This window comes from Camellia sinensis, chromosome 3, assembly GCF_055761805.1.
Source record: "Camellia sinensis isolate YWXY chromosome 3, ASM5576180v1, whole genome shotgun sequence".
In the NCBI taxonomy this organism is placed as follows: Eukaryota; Viridiplantae; Streptophyta; class Magnoliopsida; order Ericales; family Theaceae; genus Camellia; species Camellia sinensis.
The window spans coordinates 92793286-92804274 of record NC_138963.1 but is presented as its reverse complement, the minus strand read 5'-3'; the positions used below and the strand labels follow the sequence as shown (position 1 = coordinate 92804274).

Sequence of the window (10989 nt, the reverse complement as noted above, 5' to 3'; positions counted from 1 at the left end):
CTCTCAAAAATTAATCAAATGTGTAAGTGACTACCATTTTGTATAATTTCTAATTTAATGAGACTTTTGGATTTATAAGAAGAAATGAAGAATTAAACAATTTATAAGATCATATTTTAAAATTTATTAATATTTTACCCATATGTAAATTAAGATTTTAAGATAACATAATATAATTATATTAAATTTAAAAAGGATAATATAATTTATCAAAAAAATAAAATAAAGTGAAAAAAAAACAAACCAAATTGGGAGGATGTGAACAGAAAAGAGAATCAACGGCCAAAGGTTGTTAGTTTTCGAAGGAGAGAGAGGGGGGCACAGGTGCAGGCGCAAGTGCTCAACAAGTCGAGAAGTTATTAGTTGATTTACGGCAATATCACATATATATGGGTCAGGAATGGTGTAGTCGGTAAAATTTATAATTTTATATTAAGTAATTAGATAATAATATAAAAAATATGAAAATTTGTAATTAATATAAAATATTCTTATGTGATACTGTAAAATTAACTAATAATTTTTTCAACACGTCAGCTTTAGAATTGCCATTTTTAAAAATGTGTCAAATCATTTTTATCGCAGTTTCTTGCAGTACCAGAAAAGGTCCATTAGAAAGGTAACTAACCATGACTATTTCATAAAGTTGCTCTCTTTTTATTCTTCTTGGGTTTTGCTCCCCACACAAACCCAGCATACCCTCCCTCCCTTGAGTCCCTTAATTCAGTCAAACACTCTCTCTCCTCTCCTCTCCTCTCTCTCTCCACTTTCCCTCCACTTCTCCTCTATTTTCTCATATCCCCCACCTTTCCCCATTTGTTTCTTTTTTCATCCTCTCCCCAAAGATCACCATTCCACCTCTATCGATAGCTCGATCAATTTTCTGGCCTCTTTATTTTTCTTTTTCAACCCTTTATTTTTTCTTTTTGAATCCCAAATGCAAACAAACCTCTTTACATTTTCCTCTCTCCATCGACTCTCTCTCTCTCTCTCTCTCCTGTAAACCACTGATGCCTTTCTTTTCTTTCTTCGTATTTTTTTGTATTTTTTAGGATCCTAACTTCACAAAAATCACAACTTTAGGACAAACCCAGTTTGGGCTGCTCTCTCTCTCTCTCCTCTGTAAACCACTAAAGCCTGAATTTTTTTTTTTTCTTTTCTTTTCCCGTCTGCAGGATCTTAACTTTACCAAAATCACAACTTTACAACAAACCCAGTTCGTGTTATTCATTTTTAGCCTACTTTTATTACTTCATATCTGCTTTGCAATCAAAAGATTCGAAAACTCTTAAACCCTAGTACCAAAACCTCGTAGTTTTGGCATCTATAGACATCACTTGATTTTGGGAACCACTCAAATGTCTACTACTCCAATAGACCCACAGCAGCAACTACCACTACCTCCGCCGCCGCCGCAAGAGATCCAACAAGAAGCTTACACAGCTCATTCGGGATACGGGTCAGTCGGACCCGTCATCGCGGTTCTCGCAGTGATCACAATCTTGGGTGCGATTGCTGTCATGATCGGCCGACTATGTTCGGGCAGACGGATCATGGGTCACGTCCAGTACGATTTCGAAGGTTGGATCGAGACCAAATGCGCCACATGTATCGACGGCCGGGTCGACCATCCTTCGCCGCCTCCCCCTCCGCCGCCGGCGGAGGAAAGTACGAGCAGTAGTGGAACAGGAAGCGGCGGCGGCGAGGCTCCGGCGGAAGCGCCTCGAGAAGCGAAGGAGGAAGAAGAGATAACCCGACAACACAACCCGAATGAGAGTAGCGGGTCGTGAGATGGGGTGGGTGATCGTGATTGAAGCCTTTTTGGTCCCATAGTACACTCACGGCTCAGCTGTAGCCAGGAGGAGGATTTGAGAGATTGCTTCTCTGGTAATTTTAACTTGATGTCATGTTTATTTCTATCAATTTTTTGGCGATTAAAAGTGGGATATTCAACCCAAAAAAAAAAAAAAAAAAAAATTAGAGAGAGTATTATTTGCAGATTTTAATTAGATGTAATCGATTTGGTACGGTTGAAATTTAAGTAAAAATTGTTGAATTGATAATGTCAATTTTATTATTTTAAGTACTGATATAGATTGTTTTTCTTATCAAATCGCACTGATTGAAACTGTTTGATTCGGTTCGATTACGGTTTAATCGATTTAAGATTTTTAAAACTTTAACCATTTTTTAGTATAGTCACTAATGTATATAAAAAATATTGAATTAATTATTTGTCAATTATTTTAAACATATTTAATTCATTTATTTAATAAATATTTTTCAATTCTTAAATTAACAAAAATACAAATCAAAAAATTTTAAAAATACCAAAGCTTTAAGAAATAATGAATTAGAGTTAAGATTATATATAATAAAAATTTACAAACTTAGATATAGAGATGATAAAATTTAATGAATTAAAATTAATAATTTATTATACTTATTAATATCAATATATTATTAGATTATATATATATATATATTATAAATATGACATATGTTGAATCGGTCGGTTTTGGTTTAGTTCAGTCCACAAGGTGTTTAAATTGAAACCAAATCAAAAATTAAAAAAATCGTATAGACGGATTTTTGTTAAAAAATTGACTAAATATAATCGGTTCGGTCCAGTTCAAACGATTTAATCAATTTTTTTATTTTTTCTTACATCCTTATTTCTAATGCACATCATTTTTTTTTTCCCAGTCCACACTGTTTATTGTTTCAAATATTAATTGTTGAACAAAAATTTAAAACATAAATTGCTCAATAAAAATGAGGTGTTTGAATATTAACAATTAAAAAAAAAATTTAATTTTTCAAATATCAACTATTGAAATGAATTTTGTTTGAAAGTTGATATCTAAATGAAAAAATTATGTGAGCTGACATGTTTTGTGGTGCACAAAAAGAAGCTCGTGTTATTTGGGTCTCACCGGGTTATTGGGAGTTTTATTTTGATAATAGTTTGCTGTATCATGTGCCTAGATTATTTTTTGAAAAATTAAGATTATTTTAATATAGTAATCACATAATTCAATCATTAATGAAAATATATTATTTATTTTATAATAAAATTATGTCACTATAATTATTAGATTAATTAAATTTGTTTCATAAATTATTTATATATAAGCACCTAACAATTCATATAATTAAAGTGGCACTATGTAATAAAATCTAAGGTAATGTTTGTTTAGCCCTGTGAGAAGAGAGATTGAACTAATAGTTTGTGTCTGTACCAAAAAAAAAGAACTAATAGTTTGTGAAACCCACCTAAAAAGTATTTGGTTGGAGATATAAATGAGAAGATTAACTATTCTCTTGGACTAGTAATCCCTCATGTGGTAGGTCTAACAAAATTATTGGAGGGTTGGGATTATAAATTGAGTGAGTGGATTAGTAGATTTTTAAATAATTTTTAATTAAAAATTATATTTTTTACAACAAAAAAATAATTATAATATTAAAAAATACTAAAAATTAAAAAATATTAATTTTATATATTAATAATATCTATGATATTACTATTCAGTAGTGTATAAACAAATACTTTTTACCATGCATCTCGAATCTAATACTATTATACTAATAATCTCCTTACTCATACTCACCATAGTCTTAAATCTCTTTCATCCTATAAAACCAAACAAACGTGACCTAAAGGATTAAAACAAGGGATAGAATTCTCTTTAAGTTTTTCAACGTAAGGGTGTTGTTGGCCTCTGCGGATCTAGCACAGAACCCGCATCGATAATTCAAACCGTGCAATATATAGGGTTTGTCGAGTACTTTATACTTGTAAAAAATTACGATGATCGGATATTGATAGTCATTTGATCAGATTATATTTAAGTCAACGATAAATATAATTTAAAAAAAAAAATCGTTGACACAAATGTGATTTGATTAAGTGACTATTGATATCTGATCAATATGATTGTTTACATAAATGCATTGTTTAACGAGTCCTATATATTGAACAGTTCGAATCATCGATGTGAACATTATGATAGGCCAACGGAGGCCCATTCTGCTTTGGACCAGTGAGAAGCCTGCTGCTTAAAACAATATCTTTAGGCTGAAGTTCTCGACGGAGAGAGTTTTTTTCTTTATGCAAAATCATAACATGTAATAGCATGATAATATTTGAATTTTGTGCTAAATATAAAAACTGGGGGGAAAAGATGGATTTGAGGCGGCTACTGTGTAATTAAATTGGCTCATTTCAAGATCCATTTCGATAATTGGAATCGTTCATATTTTATAATATATTAATTAAAACATATCTACAAAAAAATTAAATTAATCAAATATCGTTTACACATTCATCTATTTATAAAAATAAATAACAATTGTAATTTAAAATATAAAACTGAATACAAATGTGAGTGAATGAAAGAATTAACGATATCTGATTAATTTAATTTTTTACAAATATATTTTACTTGATATATTCTAAAATATAAATTACTCAGATTATCAAAATATGTCTATTTAAGTGCACAGCAATAACGGCTGTGCATCCAACAACCAAAGTTCTGAAAAAAAATGTGTCATACGTAATTTTGCACGTGGTTGTCATTATTTCAATTTGGATACAACTTTACAATTCTTAATTGAGTCAAATGATTGAAATTACACTAGGATCTTAAGGATAAATTACATTTTGCTCTTTTTAGATTTGGTTAGTTTCTCATTTTAACTTTTACAATTTTTTTTTTTTTCTCACTTTAACTCTTTATGTTTCAATTTTTTTTCACTTCACTCCTAATGTTAATTTTTGTTAAAAATTAAATAAAAAATGACACATTGACAATCACGTGAAATAAAAATATTTTATTAGATATAACTCAATCTTCTGACATAAACTTAAATTTCAATATAATAATTTTTTTTTTTTTTATTATGTGACAATTATTGTAACATTTTCTTTCTAATTTCAAACAAAAGTTAGTTTTAATAGTAAAGTGAAAAAAAAAAAAAAAAAAAAAGAACAACTTGAAACATAGGGTCAAAATGAGAAAAAATAAAGTTTAAGGTTCAAAATGAGATAGTAACTAAACATAAAAAGGAGTAAGTGTAATTTACCCTAAATTTTCTAGTCATAAAGTTGTGGATAGTAACACTATGATCCCAATCCTATCAAATTTTTTTCTATAGAAGTATTTATTTTCTTTAATTTATATTAACATAGAATATATATTATATTAAATTTATCATTTTTTTAATGATTTTAATTATTTAACATGTATTATCATTATCAATAATTTTTTTTTATTTTACATTGAAATTAAAATTTACAATACTCAATTTAATTTTATGATATGATACACAAGTTCCTACCAATAATCCTCAATTTTAACAACATTATCTCCAATGTTGTGATGTTGATCATGGGGTAGGGATCGTATCAAAAATGATGAAATGATTGTGATTAAGAAGAAAATAATAATAATAATACTGTATAAATCGAATATTTATGCAGAACATTCATATTCATTTTATTTTAAATAGTAATATTGTAATATTATCATTTTTATAATAAATTTTCTTAAGACATGTCACCAATATACTCTATATTTACTCAATACATAGATGTGTTTTTACTAACAAGTGTCTCTTGAGACACAACAGAATATAGTAAAAAATTCAAAAATACAAAATACTTTTTATTAAAATCAAAATACTTTTTACTGAATTTAAAATATTTTTTGACATTTTAATCTTTTTTTCAACCACCTTTCACCACAAAACTCTATACAAAACAATGTCTGTATTTGGCTGCATGAATAGCATTGTTAGTAATTTTTGTAGGGTTTGAGGTGGTTGTTGGATCTTTCAATTTGTCTTATTATTATTCTTCACATTGTTCCATATGGTCCCCTCCTGCTTTTGAGCTATATTTAATAATATTCCTTTCTTAGTATTGGAAACACTAGAAGGGTTTTAATATTACCAAAAAATTCCCAAAAAATTACTATATTAGGTATAGAAACCTACATCCACATAAATTATTTATGCAAACACAGACATTAAAAAAATACTTATGAAGTGTGATATTTACCAGGACATTAATAAGGGAATCCAAGGTTGATTAATTTACTCATTTTGTAAAATTTAATAAGTTTAAAAATATAAAAGTTAAACATAGAATACGATATTAAAAATATTGAATAAACATAATTTTATAAGAATAATTCAACAAAATTTTTCACTTCATACGCGACTTCTCATTGGTCATAATTTTCCATTTTTTTTAATATGATGCCATTTATTGTATAAATACACACTGTAAGTGAAATAAATATAGTGATAAATAATATTTCTTTTCCGTCAATATATTAAGTACAAATTTGAATGTGCTTTCTATGTTTCTAGATTTATTGCAATAATTTTCTCTTTCTGGGTTCCTTTTCTACCAATAAAATAATAATAATAATTAGAGAATGAAAATTTTGTTACCAATTTCTCAAATCTTTGAATGTATGTGGATACGTGTTTATTTCTGCAATAACTTGTTGATCCTATGAATCATTGTTGGAAAATGTTAGTGATGGAGAATTAATTTCTTAACTCTTTATTTAATTATGACAAAAAAAAAATATAAAATTCTTTAGTAGTTTATTTCCCTTTAAATGATGAATCTCCTAACTTAATTGGAGTACTTTCTAAATTTATAAAGGATTTACTTGTCTGTGTATGGTTTTTAGAGTCTGAATCTCCTATCATGGCATCCTACGGTGGTCTCAGTCATGGTGCCAAAACAATATTGTTCTGGAACAAAAATAAAAAATAAAAAAAATAAAACAAATTGTTCAGGCCTGCCCAAGCCCCGCTCCAAGCTCGAGTCCACGCCCAGACCCACCGGCCCGACCCAAGGCCCGAATATCCACTAGGCCTAGACTTAATTTTTTAATCCGTAGACCAACCTGGCCAAGCTCAAATTTTGAAGGGAATTCGCGAGACCCGACATGGCCAGACCCAGGTCGGGCCAAACTTACAACCCTATTCCCTTGCATCCCAATTCCATTGTTTTCGAAGTAACCTTCAATCATAACATTCCAGGAAACAGTCTCTGTGACCCATTTGGTCAAACACTTTTGTTGCATAATCAACTTGACCTTTTAGTGAGTAATTACATTTATTTATTTTTTTGGTCACTGTCACCATATCTTTCTCTTTTGCACAGTTTTTACAACATACATTTTTGTTACGTAAGAGTTTGGTGGAGGTATAAACATATTTGATTACTCTTTTGCCATTGTTTAATGAATCAATCATGGTTTGTGTTCTGAGAAGATCATTACGTAGTGAGTCAATCACAGAGCAATTTGAAGTTGGATCTTTTAGATCTTTGAAACACGAATCAAAGAACCAAGGCTAGGCGATGGCGCGGCGACGCAAGGCGAGGCAACCGCTGCGAGTTGAACAAGACCCAGATAAATTCTTAGCCCTCAAGAAGGGAGAGAGAGAGAGAGAGAGAAGGTTGAGGATCCGTGACATTCATCTTGATCGGAGTCGCCGCCGCCTTGCCATCCCTCTTCGTCTGTCTCCCTGTAATGAAGACCCAGGGGAAAAAAAACGAATGTGAGAGAGAGAGAGAGAGAGAGAGAGAGCGAGACAGAAAGAGAACAGCGGATTCTTCCATCCCAACCTCACAATCTCGCCGATGGCAGCTACCTCTACCTAAGTCACCACCATCCCCTTCCAAAGCCTGACTCCCTAGCTTCCTTACCTCGAGTGGTATGAGAGCCAAGACAGAAAAGAAAACATGGGAAAACGCAAAATATATATATATATATATTTGTACTAAAACAATGTCGTTTTTGCACTTTTACAAGGACCCACAATAAGACACCATGGCAGAGAATTCGGACTCTTCATTCTATCTTTTTAAGGCTTAACAACTGATCTTAGAGCATTTGTAATGGTGCATCAAAATTTTCATTAAATTTGAGTAAAAATTTAAATAAAATTTTAATTTGATGTCAAGTGCTCTAATGGACGTTTTTGAAGCTTCATTAGAACACCGAGCAGATGTCCGGCAAATCGATCTGTGATAACCCTGCTCCGTATTATGCTAATTAATCTTAATTGCGTATGTGATTATGTGTTTGATGTGATTTTGAGTGCCATTTATATGTGGTTTTGAATTTCTATCTGTTCACCGTAGGAATATCTGTTCACCGTAGGAATATCTGTTCAACTTATTGTTATAAACTGAAAATTGAAGGCCTTATCGGCCATAGAAACCGAAATTGATTACGCTATTGTGATTGGCGTAATTTTTAGAGCCAATGGTGAAATTTAATTGAAAATTGATTCGGATCAGATTAATTAAATTAAATTGATGGTGTAGTACTCAAATTATTTAATATTGATAATTATGATTAATGGGACTTATATAAAAAGAGGCACTATACACTCAACTCCTCTCTTTTATTCATTTTGGCTGAAATCACTCTAAGGAAAGAGACAGAGGGTCGGCTAGGGAAAGAGGAAGAATTGGACAATTTGGCTCAAAGCTTGAGAATTGGAGATTGAACTCAAAGAATTAGCTAGAATTTGGGTGTTTAAAGCTCTTAGGTGAGTAAATTCATGGATATTAGCTTGTAACTTTGGGAATTCAAAGTTGAATGATGATAAGGAACATGAATTGAATTGATTATGATGAAAATGAGTTAGTTTTGATAAATTAGAAGTCAATATACGCATACATGTAGGAAATTGCCATGAATTTGTATGTTTAAGCTTGAAATACATGATCCGTGTTGAATCTTTGATTGAAGTTCATGTTTTTAACCATCTCTTCATCATCTAAGTTGAGAATGAGGGTTATATCTCACATGCATGTACAATTCATAAGAGTATGAGTTTTGAATGCGTGAATTTGTTATGTTGGAAATAAGTTTGGTGTAAATTGGGACATGCATGCGATTAATTTGTGAAATTGAGCCTCATAATGTAATAAATTTGGTGTTGGTTTATGTGGATACATGTATATGCGAAGTTTGAGCCATAATATGCAAGATATGTTGAGTTGAATGCAAGTTTGAAGCTCAAGAACAATTCTGGATTTTCCAGAATTCGGGATGTCCGCTCGAGCGGGGAAAGCGCCGCTCGAGCGGGAAATACGAGCTCCCAAAAGTTTTGCAGACATAGGTGTCCACTCAAGCGGGGACATTCACGCTCGAGCGGGAAGCCATGTAGTGAGACTTCCAGCTCGAGCGTCCGGTTCACGATCGAGCGTAATAATGAGGCAACCAGTACTTTTGCAGACTTAATGGGTCCGCTCGAGCAGGAAAGTCCACGCTCGAGCGAGGACCCCTGTTTTTGAAATTTTGTAAATGTGTTATGTGTTCCATTTTCCGTTCTCTTTCACTTCTAAGTACTCCTAGGCAAGGTTTTAAAAACCAGACCGGTGAACGAACCGGAAAAATGATCGGGTGGACGGGTCATCGGTTCAACCGGTGGGTTAAACCGGATCGAACCATGACGTCATAATTACGTCATAAATATTTTTTAAAAGATATAAATTAATAATTTAAATATTAAATTTTCGATTTTTTTTTAAAAAAATTCTTAAATTTCATCCTAAACAGAGCATAATAAATTTCATCATTAATAACTAACTTAAATTTCATCCTAAACAGAGCATAATAAATTTCATCATTAATAATAAATTTCATCTTCTTCTCCTCTCTAAAAAAAAAAAAAAAAAATAGAGCCTTCTCTTGTTTTATTTGAGATACCTGTGTGTGTGTTGACTCAAATCAAGTGAAGGAAAAAAATAGAGTTTGGAGCCTTCAATTTGAAGATACCTGTGTTGATTTAATCAAGTGTTGATTTTGGTTATGTCAAGTGTAGACCCAAAATAGAGATCAAAGATCAAAGATCGGCTGTCGGAAGATCTGAAAATAAAAGAAGTGAAAAAAAAAAAAATAGAGATCAAAGATCCATGATCCATCAATGCAATCAGTTAATGGTGGAAAAAAAATAGAGATACAGATCGGAAATGAATGAAGAGGAAGAGAAGAGAAGAGTACCTGTGTGAAGAAGGGATTCGGGAAGCCCTAGCCGCTGCTGCTGAGAATGAAGAACAAAAATAAAATAAGATCCGAATTTTTTTTTTTTTTATATATAGAAAGCAAACCGAACCGGTTCGATTGACGCGTGACCGGGTCAATCGGTTCGCCGGTTTAATCGGTGGGTTGAACGGTTTTCACTAAATATCTCGGTTTTTTATGCTGGCCGGTTTAGGAGGGTTGACCGGACAGGAACCCCATCCGGTCACCAGTTCAACCGGTTGAACCGGCCGATCCGGTCCGATTTTTAAAACCTTGCTCCTAGCATGCATTAAGTATTGTAAATGAGTTAAAAGGATAAGAATGAAGCCTAAAGAGGAATATGTGAATTAAGAACGGATTGAATTGTTTGTGACTCATTGTGTTCATGGAATGTGTAGGGTCGAACTCCAGGGCAAATCATCCAACCGATCACTGTGAGTAATATCTTAATAAAGATGTCAGGAGTATGTTATTTGTCCAATTGCTTATTTCTATATAAGTCTTACAAGTTTGTTACATTGAATTAGGGACAAATATTTGTATGACACAAATGAATGGGCCAGAGGCCGTATGACATAAATGAATGATAGTCTGACACGAATGATAGTCGGACATATGAATGGTTGGTCCAAAGGCCAGTTTGACATGAATGAAAGAATGGTTGGGTCAAAGGCCAGTTTGACATAAATGAAAGAATGGTTGGGCCAAAGGCCAGTTCGACATGACTGAAAGAATGGTTGGGCCAAAGGCCAGTCTGACATAAATAAAAGAATGGATGGGCCAAAGGCCGTTTGACATGAGTGAAAGATAAATAGGCCAAAGGCTAGTTTTACATGAATGAAAGAATGGTTGGGCCAAAAGCCAGTTTGACATGACTGAAAGAATGGTTGGGCCAAAGGCCAGTTCGACATGAATGAAA

At 32.2% G+C, this 10989-nt stretch overlaps 1 long non-coding RNA gene across 1 annotated transcript; it reads left to right on the top strand.

The window, feature by feature from the left end:
* The first annotated feature begins 668 nt into the window (after positions 1 to 668).
* On the top strand, positions 669 to 4213 carry LOC145822671 (uncharacterized). The gene is made up of 2 exons (XR_014364318.1): positions 669 to 1887; positions 3987 to 4213. It is a non-coding gene; the product is annotated as an uncharacterized LOC145822671 (long non-coding RNA).
* Positions 4214 to 10989: the final 6776 nt, after the last annotated feature.